The 18,809-nt window shown below is 40.4% G+C and overlaps 1 non-coding gene across 1 annotated transcript; it reads left to right on the forward strand.

Annotated features, from left to right (window-relative positions):
* Positions 1-847: 847 nt before the first annotated feature.
* TRNAY-AUA (transfer RNA tyrosine (anticodon AUA)) lies at positions 848-919 on the forward strand. The gene has a single exon. It is a non-coding gene; the product is annotated as a tRNA-Tyr (tRNA).
* Positions 920-18,809: the final 17,890 nt, after the last annotated feature.

An 18,809-nucleotide genomic window follows, 5' to 3' on the forward strand; every position in this document is an offset into this window, starting at 1 on the left:
AAAACTGGAGCAACAACTTTTAAAATTATCCTGTGGGCTTTTCTTCCTTCTTAGTCTCTTAAAGGGAAAAAGGCTAATAACCATTCAGTGGGAAATTGCTGTTCCTTCAGAACAAGGAAGTGAATGAGAATGAAAAGTGGCATCCCAGAGGGATGGGGAGTCATCCTGTAATTAGACTGGGCACCATGTCGAGAGGCAGCAAAAAATTACTGGAATGGATCAATGAGGAATTATCCTATTAGAGGCAGCAAAAAATTACTGGAATGGATCAATGAGGAATTATCCTATTAGACCTTGATGCTTTATTCTAATTTCCAGTTTCTGAAGGAATAAGCAAAAGGCCATGCCTTACACTTTTGTGTTTTTCTGCAGAACCTGAAACAGTCCTGAGCATGAAGTAAGAACCAGGGGATCCATGTCTATCCACTTGAGGATTCTGTAGTTCAAAGTTTATGGCATTTTTGTGAGCTGTGGTTTTTGTTTGACTGCATCAGTGCTGAATGGTGGTCACAATGATAGATTCTTTATGTCTGGGGTTTCTCTACCTTGCACTATTGGTATTTTAAGCCAGATAGTTCTTTGTTGTGGGGACAACCTTGTGCATTGTAGATTTTAGCACCATTATGCACTAGAATACCAGTAGCACCTCCAAGTTGTGACAATCAAATATGTCTTCAGACATTGCCAGATGTTCAGGGGGGAAGGAATCACTTTGGTTTGAGAACCATGGCTTTATTTCTTTATCCCACAGTCACATGGCACATACATGGTAGAATTGAGACCAGGGTCCAGAAAGTCTGAGCCCCAGCCTTCAGTAATTTCCATGACATAAGCCTACTCGTTGGCTTCCCTGGTGGCTCAGAAGGTAAAGCATCTGCCTATAATGCAGGAGGCCCGGGTTCGATCCCCAGGTGGGGAAGATCCTCTGAAGAAGGAAATGGCAACCCACTCCAGTACTCTTGCCTGGAAAATCCCATGAAGGAGGAGCCTGGTAGGCTACAGTCCATGGGGTCACAGAGTCGGACATGACTGAGTGACTTCACTTCATCACTTCAAGCCTACTCATTGATTGCATTGTCAAGGACATGGCTAAGAACATCATGTTGGGAGCATTGATATAATCAGCCCAGATTTTCTAAAAAGTGGATTCTGTGCACAAGTCAGGTTAATAGTGGCATGGAGGCCACCTTAAAGAATGAAGACATTCTGTCCATTTTGCAGGAGGACCCCTTATCACAGAGCCATGCAGTGATCTAACTGGAGATTTGGCTTTGCCTCCTTCTGAGAACTAGCAGCGGTCTGGGGCAGTTCTGAATCCAAATCTCTTTCCCTAATTTACATACCACCTCCATTTTAGCAATACAGAAGGGAAATGAATAAAAACAATTATCCTCAAAGACATTCAGTCTGGTCTTGACTTGTTAAGAACGATAAAAGTCAGCAGTTAGAAGCATTTAATACAGCCGAACAAACCATAGAGTCTCAAACAGCTTCATCTGGTGCATTTCCTCTCAGTGGCAAATAAAAGGAAGACTATAATTAGGGCATGATTCTGTTCAAGCTATCCAATAAAAGCTTTTAAAAATGATTGCCCTCATAGAAAGCAATGTAAGGAACAAAGGAATCTTGCATGGCTTATTATTTGTCTATTAGTATTACTATGTGATAATCTCTACATTTTGTATTTTAAATCAAAGGGAAACAGTAAAAATACTTACGTGATTTCTTAAGTGTATTTTTGACAACACATTTAAAGTGCACTGGATTCTCTATTTTGAAAGCCAGTTCTCAGGTTTTCAATGATCAATAAGTGTTTCTTAAACTCCATGGTATTTTCCAAGTCTGGATAGTGCACAAAGTTTGGTTGAAATATCTGTCCCCATTACATTCTAGAAATTGAAAGTAGAGTGAGGAGAGAAATCAGTGACCTTCAGTCTTCAATATGCACACAGATCACCTGGGGGAGCTTATTAAAGTGAGTTTCTGACTCAGGAGGTCTGGAGTCGGGCTTGATATTCTGCATTTCTGAGAAGTTTCCAGTTGATGCTGATGTTGCTGGTCCCACAGTGACATTTTGTGAAGCAAGAATCTAAGTGACAAGTTAAAGATATATAAAGTAAGCAGAGTTTCAGTTACTAAATTCAAAGTGTGGCCTCCTCTAAGCTCAGAGAGCTATACTTTTCTTAAATGTGTGGTGCAGCAACCACTGAAGATGTTTGTGTCTGGTGCTTAAGTGCATTGCCAGTGCCGTGTGCTATTCCTGATGCTTGCAAAATAATGTTTGCGTGTGGAGACGTGGGTAGAGATGGGCATCCACTGTTGTGCCCCTCTGACAAGTGTCTAAACCGCTCAGAAGACCATTTGCCCTCCGGCATTAGTTGTTGCCCTCTGCTTCCACTGCAACATCCATAACTCCCATTGTTTACTCAGGTTATATGACTCCCAGAGACTCTTCCGATTGGGGTCTTTGACCCAACCCTGTACTAGTCATATAGTCCCTTGAGGACACTCCTAGTCATTCTCTGTGAACCAGATGCAGTGTGAGGCGGAAATAGGAGTAAGTAGAGTCCTGTTGTCCTGTTTCCCACGAACGTGTGAAGGCCTTCGCTCTGCAGGTCCGCTCATGGCTGACGGGGACACTGTGTTCACTTATCAGCTGAGCTGCTAGGTCAGTGCAAATAAATCTTTCTGCAGTGATGGAATTTTCTATTTCTCTGCCATCCAATTGTTAGCCATTAGTCACATGGGGCTCTTGAAAACTTGAAATGTAGCTTGTGTGACTGAGGAATTTAATTTGAATTATGTTTAAATAAAATTTAGGGCTTCCCTGGTGGCTTAGCTGGTAAAGAATCTGCCTGCAATGCAGAAGACCTGGGTTCAATCCCTGGGTTGGGAAGAAGGGAATGGCTACCCACTCCAGTATTCTGGCCTGGAGAATTCCATGGACTGTATAGTCCATGGGGGTCACAAGGAGTCAGACACGACTGAGTGACTTTCACTTTCTAAATAAAATTTAAAGTTAAATACCACATGTGACTTTGGCCACCTCATGCGAAGAGTTGACTCATTGGAAAAGACTCTGATGCTGGGAGGGATTAGGGGCAGGAGGAAAAGGGGACACCAGAGGATGAGATGGCTGGATGGCATCACCGACTCGATGGACATGAGTCTGAGTGAACTCTGGGAGATGGTGATGGACAGGGAGGCCTGGCGTGCTGCAATTCATGGGGTCGCTTTGAAGAGTCGGACACGACTGAGCGACTGAACTGAACCACATGTGACTAGTGGTTACCTGTGGAATTGCACAGTTAGATGAACTCAGAGATACATACACTGATAGGAAAAGAGCAGGAAGTGGTTGGACTCAACCAAGACTAGACTACTTTTGACCTGGCTTTCTAATATATCAAAGTTGTGAATTGACGTGGGAAATTGTCTTAATTTCTCTGTTCATTTTTATACCTTTCTTTGAAACATATGAGAGACTCGGTATTTAATTTATACTTTAAAAGGATTTTTAGTTTGTTGTATAAGAGATAAGCAGAAAATTTAGAAAATACTGTTATACAAAATGAACTTTAAAAATCATTCAAAATCCCACCATCTAAAAATAACCACATTGAACACATGGTAAACATTTTCATGACTAGTCTTCCAGTTCTCTGTGTGTGTATCCTACATAATAATCTATAGATAAATGTATAGATCTATAAATCTATACACAAGTAAACATGACATAAAGGAAATATAATTTAGATACAGTATTTTCGGGAGGGGTCATAGTGACACAGTACTGGGGAACATGAATCCCCAGATGCCACTGGAAGGGAGAGATAGGGCAATTTACTTCCTTTAAAAAAAAACAAAAACTGGAGCTTGCTTTGCATGTTGCATATGATCAACCCATGAAACTCTTTTGTAGGCATCAAAGAAATGATGTCTGTGAGTGACTGATCAAAACTCATGGGCTAACAGACGGACTGTAATCTAGGAGCCCTGGATGAGCACTTAGACATCTGAGTTGCTGTCAGTATCACTGGCAAATAACAGATGGAAATGGGGCAGAAAGTAGACCCAGAAAACTCTAGGATGAAGTCTTCATCGTGTAGTGTTAAGTACTAAACAAGATGTTCTCTAGTTAGTAGAGTTGTTTTCCTAAATGCTCTTATGTCACTGCTTAAGCAACCCCTGCCTTCGTTCAGGGCTACGACGAAAGGGAAAGAACATTCTCTTGAGGGTCAAGACGGCATGTTCTGGGGGCAGCTGAGTGGAAGGGGAAAGGTCCTTTGCACAATGAACTTGGAAACCTGGAATTTAAGTTTTTAATATCTGATGACATGCTAGTCATTTTAAGGAATATAGATGAGTTTTTGCAGGAAGGGGAAAGGAGGAAGTGGAGGAGAGAGGCTGCAGAGGTCAAAGTATAAATGGGAGATTCACCCAGAAAGCTTGTGCAACAGAAGCTCCCTAAATGTAGCTCTGTTTTCACTTTGGGTCATGTGCAGTGTTGAGAGCATGTGCAACATTAAGTGCTTAATCAATCTGAAAGCACTACCATAATAACAGCAAGCAATAGTGCTTTTATTCTTTCCTGGCTGCTTCTCAGACTCACATTGAATGACACTTAGACTTTTTCCCTTGTATTCTGTGAAAGCTTTTTATTGTCCTCCTTGCCACCTAAGCCAGAAGCACAAATAAAGGTGCAAAGAACTGATGACCCTGCTTATGAGTTACCAAAGGATTCTTCCTTCTTGAATTTTCTGCCCTCTTTCTAACCAAGTCTCTGCTTAATTTAAACTTATAACTTCAGCAGTATTTTCAGTCTGGAGTGTTGGCTTTGCTGTTTGGTAATATCTTGTGGAAAAACGTGGTCATTCAGAACACAGATTCTGGAGTTACACTGCTGTGTTCAAATACCGGCTCCACTGTTACTTGTATACATTTCTAAGCAGCTGTGTGTCTCAGTTTCCCTTAATGTAGCCTGGAAATAACAATAATACTATTACCTATTATTAGTATCTGTCATGGACTGGAGATGGGTGTTCCGACCTCATAAAATTGTTGTGAAGCTGAAATTAGTCCATCCTTGTAAAGTGCTAATCACAGTGACCAATGCAGGAAACATTCTTTATCTTTTTAAAAAAAGTATTTGTTTATTTATTTGGCTGTGTTGGGTCTTTTTCCTTTTTTTAAATCATTTAATTTACTTATTTACTTGTGGCTGTGCTGGGTCTTTGTTGCTGTGCTTGGGCTTTCTCTAGTTGTGGTGAGTGGGGGCTACTCTACTTGCTGCATGTGGGCTTCTCGTTGTGGGTGCCCTCTCTTGTTGCAGAGCATGGGCCCTAGGGCTTGCAGGCTTCAGCAGTTGCAGCGACTCCTGAGCTCTAGAGCAACAGGCTCAATGCTTGTGACTCCACAGCATGTGGGATCTTTCCAGATCAGGGACTGAACACGTATCTCTTGCATTGGCAGGCGGATTCTTTACCACTAAGCCACCAGGGAAGCCCATAGTAAACATTCTAAAGTGTCTCAGCACAAAGTGCTTAAAAATGTCCGGTGCACACGAGATGTTTCACCCGTGGTAGGCTTGGTTTTCCTGGAGAAATGTTGGCCTGTCAAAGGGGAGGGGATTTTTTCCTTTAGAATGCTGCCTGCAGCTTGTGCCTGGCATGATGCATGCACTCCAGCAGCTAAGATCTAAACAACACAGTAGAAAAGACTAGTCTTTGAACTAGAGCAGAACTGTAACTCTATTAATTTTAACACACATATTTGAAGGCTTATAAGAAGAGATGAAGGGCCCTGAGTTTAGAGTCAGATAGACTTGGTCTAGATTTCAGCTTTGTCATTCACCAGCTGTGTGACCTTGGACAAGTTACTTAACATCTCTATCTTCAGGTGTCTTATTTGTGCACTGAATACGTTTCTTCCAACCTCACAGTTGTTATGAATCAGAAATCAGAGAATCCTGGTAAAGTACACATTTATAGTGACCTGCACATAACATATTCTCAAGTGTCTATTAGTAAACGTTGCACACCTTTGTCATTTTTTTTTCCTCAAGAAAAATTAGGTAGCCAAGCTCAGAAAGAACTTTTTCTCTCAAGAACATTCATTTATAGTTTGAATGACACCTACTAAAATCAGATTCCAAACTGGTACCCCCTGCTGCAATATTAAATTCTGGGCATACAGTAGGGGCTTGATTTTAAAAAGGTATGTATACATAAATATATATATATATATATGTACGTGTGTGTGCGCACGCAAATATATGAATGTATATACACACATATGCCTCACTTACATAGCACTTACTCTGTGTCAGATATAGTTCTAAGTGCTTAAAATATTAATTCATTTAATTTTTATATTAACTTCCATGATGTAGTACTATTATTATCATCACCATTTTACAGATAGAAACCTGAGGCAGAGAGAGGTCAAGCAACTTTTCAGGATCTCAGAGCTCCTAGGCAGAGAAGCTGGGATTTGCACTCAGGGGTTTAAGGGGCTCAGGAACTTGTGCTCTGACCCACTGTGTTGTGCTACCTGTAAGTATGGCAGTCCTGACTCAGAGTCACAGGTGAGGCCACATAAATTTCTCTTTACATCCTTCATTTTCCTCTGAATCTAGAGATCAGACAACCAGATGCAAAGGAAGTATTTCTTTTTAAAGGCCCTTCTTTTTTCTCCCTCCCCCGCCATTCTCTCTGTCTCCTCCAGTTCTTCTGTCAGGCCATTCCGTTCTGTAAGTTCCATTACAGGCTGCTGCTGTCACACTCCGGACACAGTATAATTCAACATGACACATGGTGAGCAGAGATGTGTAGAAATACCTGAAACTATTAGAGCCAAACAGCTTTCTGTTAAAGTTTTTTACGGCCGCATAAATATTCTCCTAGCTGGCTGGAGTCCGTGAGGTATAAATACTCCATTAGAGAATATATCCATGGCAGCAGCATGGCCCTCTGGGTCTTGTCCAAGAGCCCAAGAAAATGCAAGGGTCAGGTGGCACCTGGTTTCTCGGTATTTAAACAGCCTTCTCCAGTTTCCAGTGTATAGTGGCATGATTAACAAGGTCCATTTGAATTATTTCTTCCTTAGAAGAAATCTCAAGGATTATTATTGTTGAGATTCTTACTATGTATTGTAGAGCTCTTACTATATGCCCAGCCCTGGGGCAGAAACTATGGTAGAAACAGGTAAAAAGTTGAAATACCACACCCCCATGTCAAGAATATTCGGATACTCACACATGAGCTGTCTAAACTATAAACTGGACTTGAATGAAGTGAGGGACCTCACTCATCCTGAGATAGCTTTTCTATCAGCCATGAAGATGCATGAGAGAAAACATTCATTATTTATTTTTATTTGACCAACTTTTGCTTTCTAAAATAACAAACCACATCTCCAAAATGCAGACCAGAAAAAAAAAAAAAGAAAGAAAGAAAGAAAAACTATCCTGACTGTCTTGTTCTCTCTTTTTTTTAACCATGTTTTTTGAAAAGGTAGAGCTTATCCCTGAAATCACTCTGGATGGCTGACGACACCATACTGTCGATTTCTTAAGAATTAGTATTTTCTCAGCAGGGGTAACTTGAGAGGAAGGAGAGGGTGTCAAGAGTGTTCAGGCCAAGCAAGTCTGCATCATCAGCTTGTCCATGGATTTGCTGGATCCATTCATCCTTGCTCGCCCTCTGCCCCCTCTGGCAAAGAGTCGAACACTACTGAGTGACTAACACTTTCACTTTCTGTGGCCTATGCAGCATCCCAGTGAGATGGGAAGAGAGGAGGCAGTTGGCCTTGTCACCGTTTTATAGGCCAGAAAGTAGGCATGGAGGGAGGCCACACCTGCAGAGGGAGAGTTGAAGGGCAGCCTCTCCCCCCTGATGTTCCACACACAGGTGAGGGTTAAATACCCAAATTCCAAGGCTCCCCTCTTGCTCAGAGACTCTGATGAAGTAAGTCTAGGTACTAGGAATGATATTTTTGACCAGCCTCCGGGATGATTCTAAACAGTAACTCTATATTAACTTACTCCCCTGCTCTCTCCATAATTATTATGAGACGGGAAAGAAAAGTCCCCCTTCAACAAGCTGATCAAAACCACAGTCAGACAGGTACTACCCTGTTGTATGCAGTGCAGTTGAGTCTTAGCAGAAGACAACTTTTGGATAAATAGCTTTTGAGAGGAAGTGGTCCAGCCTGCCCTAAGTAGCTGACACAGGGCCCGCCAAGGTGTAATCCGAGGAAAGAAACATGAAGCCTTCACCCACCACACGTTCATTTTGGTCATAGATACTGCACACGACTTTGCTTCTCACAGCTCTCTAGTCTGTGTTCCACGAGGTCTTGAAGTCTCTGGGGGTACTTCAGTGTGAAAGGGATGCCAAATTCATCACACAAGGGAGTATTCTTTAGCTATGGAATGTCTTGGTCTCATGAGAATTTGGTCTGTTTTCAGGGAACTGTGTGGAAATGGTACATATATATCAGGCTTGGCATGAAGCCTTACCCTCATTCTGATGTTGGATCATTTGGGGGAGAGATTTGCTAAATTTTGCTTCAGTAGGTAGGCAAGCCACTAGATCAAAGGATGAGAATTTGCAGAAATTAATTTGAATAAACTCATTTTATTATATCCCCCATTTTGTTCAGCAAATTACGAACTAAGCCTTATCCATAACAAGGAATAGGAATAGTGTGGATAACTAAAACACACAGATAATTACTACTCTTCATTTCCCCCTGAAACTCACAAGAGCCCAGCTTTGTTTAGTAGAAAATCAGATAAACTAGTTTAACTTCTTTCCCTTTCCACCTTCCTGAAGAGACATTCCTTCTAAAAATTTATTTCTTTGAAATAGAAGGGAGGAAGGAAAGGTGGAATTATATCATCCACTTGGAAATACATAAAAATTCAGTTATATAGTAGTCTCTGTGGATGATTCCAAGATGCAGATGGACATACTGACATATTTGATCATCCCAGGAGCAGCCTGCAAAACCAGAATTTCCAGGTGCAAGTAAAACTATAATGATACGCTTAAGTGAAGAAAGATCCCTGCTACTGCTGTTGCTAAGTCGCTTCAGTCGTGTCCGACTCTGTGTGACCCCAAAGACGACAGCCCACCAGGCTCCCTTGTCCCTGGGATTTTCCAGGCAAGAATACTGGAGTGGGTTGCCATTTCCTTCTCCAGTGCATGAAAGTGAAAAGTGAGAGTGAAGTCGTTCAGTCATGTCTGACTCTTCGTGACCCCATGGACTGCAGCCCACCAGGCTCCTCTGTCCATGGGATTTTCCAGGCAAGAGTACTGGAGTGAGCTGCCATTGCCTTCTCTGGAAGAAAGATCCCAGTCCTCTGTTAATTCAGCTCTGCTGTGTATATACACTGACATGTCTAAGATTTTGCAAAATGTTTACAAATAGATACTTCAGGGAGAGAGTAGGAGTTCTTTGCCTAGATGTGTTATGGAAAGCCCTGCGTGTATATGATTTGCACACTCTTTGCAGTCAGCACTCGGGGAGGGATCCCGGTGCTGGACCCTCATCTTCAATGGCTGTCTCCACACTTAGGTGGTGTGACGATGAACCGGGTCCAGCCTTTGCCCTGTTTCACCACATGAATTAGGAAGAATATATAGAGTATTACTGAAGTGAATTCAGCTCTGACTGTAATTTTTTTTTGCTTCCCTCCTGATGCCAGAGTTCAAATGATTTTCCTCCCAGCTTGCCTCCCAGTTCTTTAAAAATGATTTTTTGCCAGTTTCATGGTTTTCACTATACAGGAAGACTTTCCTAATTCATTTCATGACTAACCCTCATTGGATGGCAGGAGTTTGGTTAACGTTTTAGCTTCTAAATCATGTTAGCCTCTATCCCCAAATTCCTCTTATTCTAAATCCCTGGAAACTGTTGCTTTGAATGAGCAATGCCTTTTTCCTAACTTTTTACTATCAGCAGATTCTGGATGGGGAATTTAAACAGTCAGTAAATACATCTGAAGGAAATCTGAGTTGGAACTAAATTTTGTTTAATAGTAATACAGTGTTGGATTTAGCAGCATAAAGAATTTGAAAATGCATCATAATAATAGGATTGGAGGTATAAAATGGTCATCATAAGGCTTCAATCCAAACGTTTGTGGAGACATTGATTCGAAGTACTTCTCATTAGATCTGTGGGGATTTGTAAAAATAAAATTTATTTACATAATGTAAATATACATTTGCTTTTCCTCTTCGACCATCAGAGCCAACAAAATGTCTCATAAACTCAGACTTCTCAAGTTTTCATGATTTCTTTCTGCATTTGTTTCCCCCCTTTAGAAAATCTCTATAAATATACTTTATCTTCTGAGCACCTCTTCTTCAGACTCTGACAACAGATTTATGCTTTTGTAGAGATTCTTTACCCCTAAGAGTATATGGTTTCGCTGCTTAGATCTTTCTTTTTAACAAAGCACACAAGTGCTTTCTTTGAAACTAGTCTTTCTCCACTCCCTGCCTTCTCTCTTCTAGTTTTGGTGAGCTGACTCCCACTGTAGCATATGCCATGTGGTATATACAGAAAGACTGGATATCCCCATGACTTTTTCTCCCCACACAATTATTTTAATAGGTGCCACCTCCTCTCCTAGGAGAATGTTGGTTTTGGTATGTAGTTTGGCATAGAAGCATGACATGGAACATAAGTGTAACATAGCTTTGCAGTATTTTAGTAACTCTATTTTTTGCACCCTCTCAAAGGTTTTAATGTTTTTATCCTCAGCCTTCTTCTCTGTAAACTTCTCCCTTGTTGTGCTCACATATTTAAGGCTAAAATCAATATCTCCAGGCCTTCTCTCTTTTCATGAGGTTGATTCAACAAATGCTTACTGACTCTGGGTTAGACTCTGTTAATGGTACAATGAATGGTAGCAATGAATAGAACAGATGGAATTCCAGCTCTCACAGAGCTTGCACTTTTATACAGAAGAGACAGTAAACAGAAAAATGTGAAGTGATGAGTGCTATGGAGACTGTAAAGTAGAGTAGGGACAGTAGGAAGGGAAAGAAATGCTGCATTTTTAAGGTGGTGAAGGAAAGTCTCTCTGATGACACCCTGTGGATCAGGGTGGATCAGACTGTGGATCAGACAGTAAAAAGTCTGCCTGCAATGCAAGAGACCCAGGTTCGATCCCTGGGTCAGGAAGATCCCCTGGAAGAGGAAATGGCAACCCACTCCAGTATTCTTGCCTGGAAAATCCAATGGATGGAGGAGCCAGGTGGGCTGCAGTCAATGGGATTGCAAACATTCGGACAAGACTGAGCAACTTCACTTTCACTTTTCACTGATCATGTGGCTATGGGGGGATGGTGGTCCAGGCAGAATGAAGAGCAGGTGCAAAGACCCTAAGGTGGGAGTGGACTGGAGGGGTCCTAGGAAAACCAAGAGGCTGGTATGGCAGGACAGTATTGAGTAAGGGAAAGGAAGGCAGGAGGAGAGGCCAGAGAGTAAGCAGGGGACAGATTTTGAGCAATGAGTGGAATTTTGGATTTTATAATGAATGAGATTGGAGTGTTTTGAGGAAATTAGTTGACATAACCTGACTTGTTTAAAAAGTATCATCAATGTTGTATGGATAATAAATGACTGAGATTAAGTGAGAAGTAGGGAGAACTGTTAGGAGAATATCTTGGTGACACAGGTGAGAGGTGATGGTGTCTTGGTCTGGGGCGGTAGTAGCTACAAAGGCAGGGAGAAGTGTCTGATTCCAGGTGTACTTTGAAGGTAAAGCCAACAGGACTTGGTCAAGGACTAATGTCAATAGATGATACAAATATTTAAGAACAAGGAGAAGAAGGTTGATGACATTGGGTGCATGGTTTTTATGAGTTAAATTTGAGATACTCATGTATAGGTAGCAATAATCAGTAGCAAGTTAGTTGTGTGAGTGTTTAGCTCAAGCATGGAAGTATAAATTTGGAGGTATTTGATCTTTTTAGACATGAAAATGAATTGATCATATAGGTGCAGAGAAAGACGAGGTCAGAGGAATAAGTACCTGGGCCCTCAAACATTTAGTCTAGAGGTTAGGAAGCTAGGAAAAACTAGCAAAGGAGAGTGAGAAAGAATGGTAAGTAGAAATAGAATTGAAAGAATATATTCCAAAAGCTAAGAGAAGAAAGTATTTCAAGATTCAGGGTGTAATCAAAGATATCAAATGAAATGATAAATAAGACAAGTGCTAAGAAATAATTATTGAATTGGACCACATGGAAGCTGTCAGTGTCACTGACAGAGATGTTCCAATAGAGCATTGGGGAAAGAAACCTTAGTAGAATTGGTCAGGAGAGATTGGGAGGAGAAGATGTATAGAACAATGGTAAAGGACTTTTTTCTGTAAAGAGGAGATTTATAGGATGGATGTGAAGTTCAGGGAGTTTTTTTAAAGACAAAAGATAGTAGAACATGTTTGTGTCTTGTGAGGGATGATCCGATGATGCCAGAGCAGTGTACAGGTAGGTTGGGGTCAGATCTAGATCTGTCTTATAAAAAGGGTGGTTTCAGAGAAAACCACAGAATAAATGTAATGATTATAATCCATCCTAACAGGAGGGAAGGCAGAGTAAATGGGTGCAGATACCGCTCGGTGCAGAGATTTCACAGTGAGAATATATGAAAAGGGGTGTTGCCCCCCTAATCTTCCAAAGACATCTGATGCATAAGAAGAGTGAAACTCATCATCTGATCCCATCCTGACTGATGAGATTTTTTATTAAAAACACTATTGTTTTGCTGATCTCTGAATCAGTAAGTTTCTAGTTCTGTTTCTTATTTTATCTTTATTTTGTCACCTCATTATTTCTCATTTCTGCCCCCTTTTTACTAGCTGTGGTGCTACAATTCCTGGTCAGTGAGGTCAGTTGACTCAAGTATATGTATTTAATAACTTTATTATTTCTTTTTGAGTGAAAAGCTCTATTTAGCATGTTTGTTCTTCACTGTTTGACAATTTTCTCAGTATTAGTCAACATATGTTCTTTGATCTACAATATTTTTTCTTGCTCTTTGGGTAGTTTCATAATGAATACCATCATCTCAATAGTTTTCTTTTTGCCCAACCCTTAATAGTCTTTTTTGTATTATTACCATCTCTTATTTCTTTCTTTTTTTTTTAAAATTTTTTAGTATAGAGAGTCCTATATTTAGGTTCTCTGTACTATCTTATCCACCTCACTTTGTCTGTATATGATTTTCTCAATCCCTCTTTTATATTTATGCTTTCGTTCATTTGCTTATGCTATTTCTGTTTGCTCTGGTTCATCAAACACTTCTGTAGCTAGGAAAGTCTCTCTTGTTTGGTATAACCTTCACCTCGTGTCCTTCCAATGGATATTTTCTTTATATCATATTTTAGCATATTACCACTTCCCTGACATCTTGAGAAGAAGGCTTCTTATTCTACTATCATTCTTCTTATCATAGTTGGAATTTTTTCTTAGTCTAAACAGGACTTGGTTTATCCTTTTTTTATTTATTCAGTAATTCAGGGATTTGGAGAAAGAAAGTTATATTAGCTATTACCATAGCATGATTAACAGAGAGGCTATCTTCCATTTTATATTACACAAGCCCCCCAATTTTATTATAAATAAATCTTATTCATTGTAACTGACCCATTTTTTCCAAGTTATTATTTTTTTAGACTGTTGGTATAATTCACAACAAACAGTCATAAAACAGTTCCTTGGTATCTCGGTTTAGTTTGCTAGGCTGAGCTCATATCCAGGGTAATAAAGTTTTTGTAATACTGGCATTTAGAGTAAGAAATAGGAAATAACCATGGAGGAAAGGCATTTGAGTCTCCTGTGTTCCATCGTGGAGATATTATTTTTCCTACCCTAAGTCATGGAGTCAGTAGTGTTCTTCTAACTATGGTGCTCTAGTACAGAAGGAATTAACAAAGGAAACTGGAATGGATGGCATGTCTTCTGTACTTTATATAGCATCAACTTTCACAATAACAATAGAAATATAAACAGAAATGGAAAGAGCAGTGGAAACGCAGGGGATAAACTTCTGTAGCTAAAGGAGGACACCTGAATCATTGAGCAATTATAGAGCTCATTGCTGTCCGTCTATCACCATTGATATCTGGGATGAATGAGACGGGCATGGAACAGAAAGGAACAAGCCTGAAAGTCATACCTTAATACTTGACAATTCTCCTAACAAACAACTTCTCATGAATAATTTCTTGAGGATGGATTTGTAGTTACAGTTATGCATTATTCACAAGTATTGTTGAGTACCATTATGTTGAGTACAGTTATGTTTAACTAGAGTAAACTCTATGTAATTCTTTTCCTAGTGTGTGCTCAGTTCTTCTTAATAAATGGTCTTTTCATTAAAAGTGGTCTTTCTTTAAATAAATGCTTTAAGATTAGCAGCAGAATGTGAACTGGATGAATATTTACTTATCATTTTCCTGATTAAGTAGATCAGGGATTACCTTATGTCTAAAAAACATATTTGATTGATATTTTTGATATATATTCTTAAAAGTGTGTCTCTTACTGCTTTCTTATTCTTCTTGTCCTGAGCTGTCCAACCGTGAGAGTCTGCTGACATCAATTTTCAACACCATCCTTCTTGTCTGCAGGAATTATGCCACATATATTTGTATGCCATGTGTCACTTTCGATCCTTAATCTTGTTTCTTGATCTCAAATTAAATCATTGTTTCATCCCGAGTGCCATCTTGAGCTTTATTTTTATTACATGTCCATCTTTACATTGTGTTATCCTTGTATTTTTGAGAATTTACTTAGTCTTCCTTTTCCACAGACTCATTCTTTTTAAAAAACAAACCAAAGGAAACCTCCTTCTCATTGATTTTCCCTTCTAAGACATTGGCTCCATGTTTCATGGATAGCTTTTCTCTGCCTTTATTTTCACTTTCTCCATTAATTTCTCTGGATCCCCCACTTTTTTTTCCTCCTAGGAACTGAACTGTCTCTTTTGAAGAGTTTATACTCTCTTCTTTCCTCTTCAAGAGTCACCTTTTCCTTGATGTTTGCTCACTGATCCTCTCACCCATCTCCACCGTTTCCGATTTCTCACTACAATAGGGCATTCCTGTCCTCCTGAAATCTTCTCTTGCTGAGCTGTAATTCTAGGAGACAAACAGCTTTCACTCTGGGTTTTACAATACAGGATGAGCTTTGCCAGCTTTCTTTTGCCTGTGACTCCATCTTGCACAGGTGGCATCCCAGTAAGTGTGTTCTCATGGACCAAATCGCTGTGGGCTTGTTGGTCTGTTTATAACCTTTGTCCAGACTGCACACTGCTTGCAGGAAGACAGCTGCCCTAGCACATAGGCTCCCAGACCAGGTGCAGCAGAGGCCTACAGCTCCACTGGGCTGCCCAGAGAGCCACTTCAGGACATAGGGCAGGCCGAGGGGCGCAGTGGGGGATCTCTGCTTCTGGCACCAATGTGAACACTTCTTACATAACTGGGATTCTGTGCAAGGCTTGCTTTGGAAAGAAATGGGTTTGCTGTTAATAATAAAATTTGGAAATTGTTGGTAGAGCGAAGGAGCATTGACCATGGACACAGAAGGTTCTCTGCCTACCAGCTGGGCAATCTTAAAGCCTGTCATCTGTGAAGTGAATATTGCTGTATTTTATCCAACACACTTGGGAGAATTATACGAGATAGGGTGAGAATGCATGAATAACTGAAAAAGAACTGAAATAACTGAAATAAACCCCTTATGTCAATGTGCATATACCTCGAAAACCAATGTTTAATGAAAAAAAATGAGTAGCAGAATGGTAGACACAATGCAATAACATTTATATTAATCTGAAGACAGAACAACAGTGATTATTGCTAGAGGCTTAGGGCCGGACATGAGGACAAAATGGACTTGAGACTGATATTAAATGCTTATTTTTAAAATGAAGGAATAAAATCAAATATTGAAAATAGTTATCATGTGTTTGATCTCTCTCTATATACATATGTATCTCCTGTCTTTGTCTAGTCCCTAAAACTGTCTGTTCTAAATGAAACGTTTAAGTAGAAGAGAAGATAACTAATTGATGTTTTGCTTTTTAGTGGTATGCTCATACATTGGAACATATTTAAACCAGTTCATACCCTCTGTTCTTCTCATTGTTTCATTACTGACAACATGAAGGGAAGCTAGAATTCTGGGGAGTTTTACCATTTACTTTTTTTCAACTGCCTCATCCCTTTTCTCTACTCAGAAACAATCTCTAAAGTGAATTAATTTTTCACTGCCAGTTTGGAACACAGATCAAACTTCTTTCTTGCCAGGATTGAATGCCTGCATATCAGCCCTTTGAATTAACTAATCAGGGACTCCACTGCATAGCTTCCTACTCACCAGGATCCTGAGCATTGATCTTCCTCAAAGGGTTCTGCATGCTGCCTCCCTTCATGGAAATGGCATACAGCCAAGACTGTATTCTCTTTTCTTTCCTTCTTCTGTTCCTAACCAGTAAGAAAGATAAGTTAAGAATATTTCCCATTTCCTTTGTTCTCTAAATCTCCCCAGTATTTTTTTCTTTGCTCTCTTCTTTGATTCTGTTTTGACTGGTAATTAATTGCTCCTCTGAGTGTAATCCTTTGTAGCATAGAGTTGACATTACTTAGGAGAGGAGAAGGCAGTGGCACCCCACTCCAGTACTCTTGCTTGGAAAATCCCATGGACGGGGGAGCCTGGTAGGCTACAGTCCATGGGGTCGCTAAGAGTCAGACACGACTGAGCAACTTCACTTTCACCTTTCACTTTCATGTATTGGAGAAGGAAATGGCAACCCACTCCACTGTTCTTGCCTGGAGAATCCCAGGGATGGCTGAGCCTGGCGGGCTACCGTCTATGGGGTCGCCCAGAATTGGACACGACTGAAATGACTTAGCAGTAGCAAGAGATGAGAAAGAGGACTTTGGGGCTGGAGATACGCACTGCAGCACATTTTGGAATTAGCACAGTTCAAGTCCAGCCCTTTTACTGGCCCTTCCTCCTCCTAAAAGGCTGTGATATGTCTTGGGCTCACACCTTTTGTCTCTTTGCCTGCTGGCAGCACCATGGCATTTTCTTGGTGACTTCTCACAGAAGCGATGTTGTGCGTTTCCCATTAGTGGTAAGGGTAGGGCAGGCACGGATGGTCCTCCTATGCCATAGGTTCTGAAGTGGATATGAAGAGACCTTCATCTCCACCTTTGATGCAGCTGTGATTAAAGTTTGGGTCCTTAGGTACCTAACTTCAGCCTCTCTCTACTGCACTTTTTGTCCTAACTAAACAGTCTTCGTCATCTTTGTTGGCTCCTGCTCCACTCAGCCTGAAATGTGAGGACGTTTTCTGCAGCTGGACTCACTTTCTTGGTGATCACATTCTGTTCCACTTTAAATACCATCTATATGCTAATGAATCCTCAATAGATATCTTTTATCCTGATCTCTCTCCTGAACTCATTTATCTTATTTACTAGACATACATCAGAATATTTAACAGGCATTTCAAATTTAGCTTAGTCCAAGGTTTCAATTCCCCTACATCTCAAAACCAAACTCTTTCCAATTTTTCTCAGTGTAACAATATCAGTCACCCACCCAGCTAGCTTCTGCTAAAAACCTTAGAGTCAATATTGACTCTTTTATCTAAACTATTGCTATCAGTTGGTTCTGTTTGCCCTACGTTCAAAATATATCCCCAATTTGACCCCTTCTCACCATTCATTCTATTATAAACCACTCTTCTTTCATCTGGTTTCTTACAGAAGACTCCTAACTGGTTTGCTTGACCCCACTTTACTTTCTATAATGTATTTTTCCACAGCTACCAGAGGGGTCCTTTTAATATAACAAAAAAGAAACAGACTTACAGATACAGAGAACAAACCAGTGGTTACCAGTGGAGAGAGGGAAGGACAAGGGGTAAAAGAGGGGTAAGGAATTAAGATGTACAAACTGCTATGTATAAAATAAATGAGCTACAAGGATATTTTATTGTATAGCATGTGGAATATAGCCAATATTTTATAATAACTGTAAATGGAATATAACCTTTAAAAATTGTGAATCACTACATTGTACATCTGAAACATATAATACTCTTAAGTCAACTAAACTAAGATCATGACATCTGGTCCCATTACTTCATGGCAAATAGATGGGGAAAAAGTGTAAACAGTGACAGATTTTTTTTTTTCTTGGCTCCCAAATCACTGCGAACAGTGACTGCAGCCATGAAATTAAAAGAGGCTTGCTCCTTGGAAGAAAAGCTATGACAAACCTAGACAGCATATTAAAAAGAAGAGACATCACTTTACTGACAAAGGTCCATCTAGTCAAAGCTATGGTTTTTCCAGTAGCCATGTACAGATGTGAGAGTTGGACCATAAAGAAAACTGAGTGCCTAAGAATTGATGCTTTCGAACTGTGGTGTTGGAGAACACTCTTGAGAGTCCCTTGGACAGCAAGGAGATCAAATCAGTCAATCCTATAAGAAATCAGCCTTGAATAATCTTTGGAAGGACTGATGCTGAAGCTGAAGTGCTACTACTTTGGCCATGTGATGTGAAGAGCTGACTCATTGGAAAAGACCCTGATCCTGGGAAAGATTGAAGGCTGGAGGAGAAGGGGACGACAGAGGATGAGATGATTGGATGGCATCACCGACTCAGTGGATATGAATCTGAGCAAACTCTGGGAGACAGTGAAGGACAGGAAGTCCTGGCATGCTGCAGTCAATGGAGTAGCAAAGAGTCAGACAGGACTTAGCAG

The sequence above is a fragment of the Bos javanicus genome, chromosome 23 (assembly GCF_032452875.1).
Source record: "Bos javanicus breed banteng chromosome 23, ARS-OSU_banteng_1.0, whole genome shotgun sequence".
In the NCBI taxonomy this organism is placed as follows: domain Eukaryota; kingdom Metazoa; phylum Chordata; class Mammalia; order Artiodactyla; family Bovidae; genus Bos; species Bos javanicus.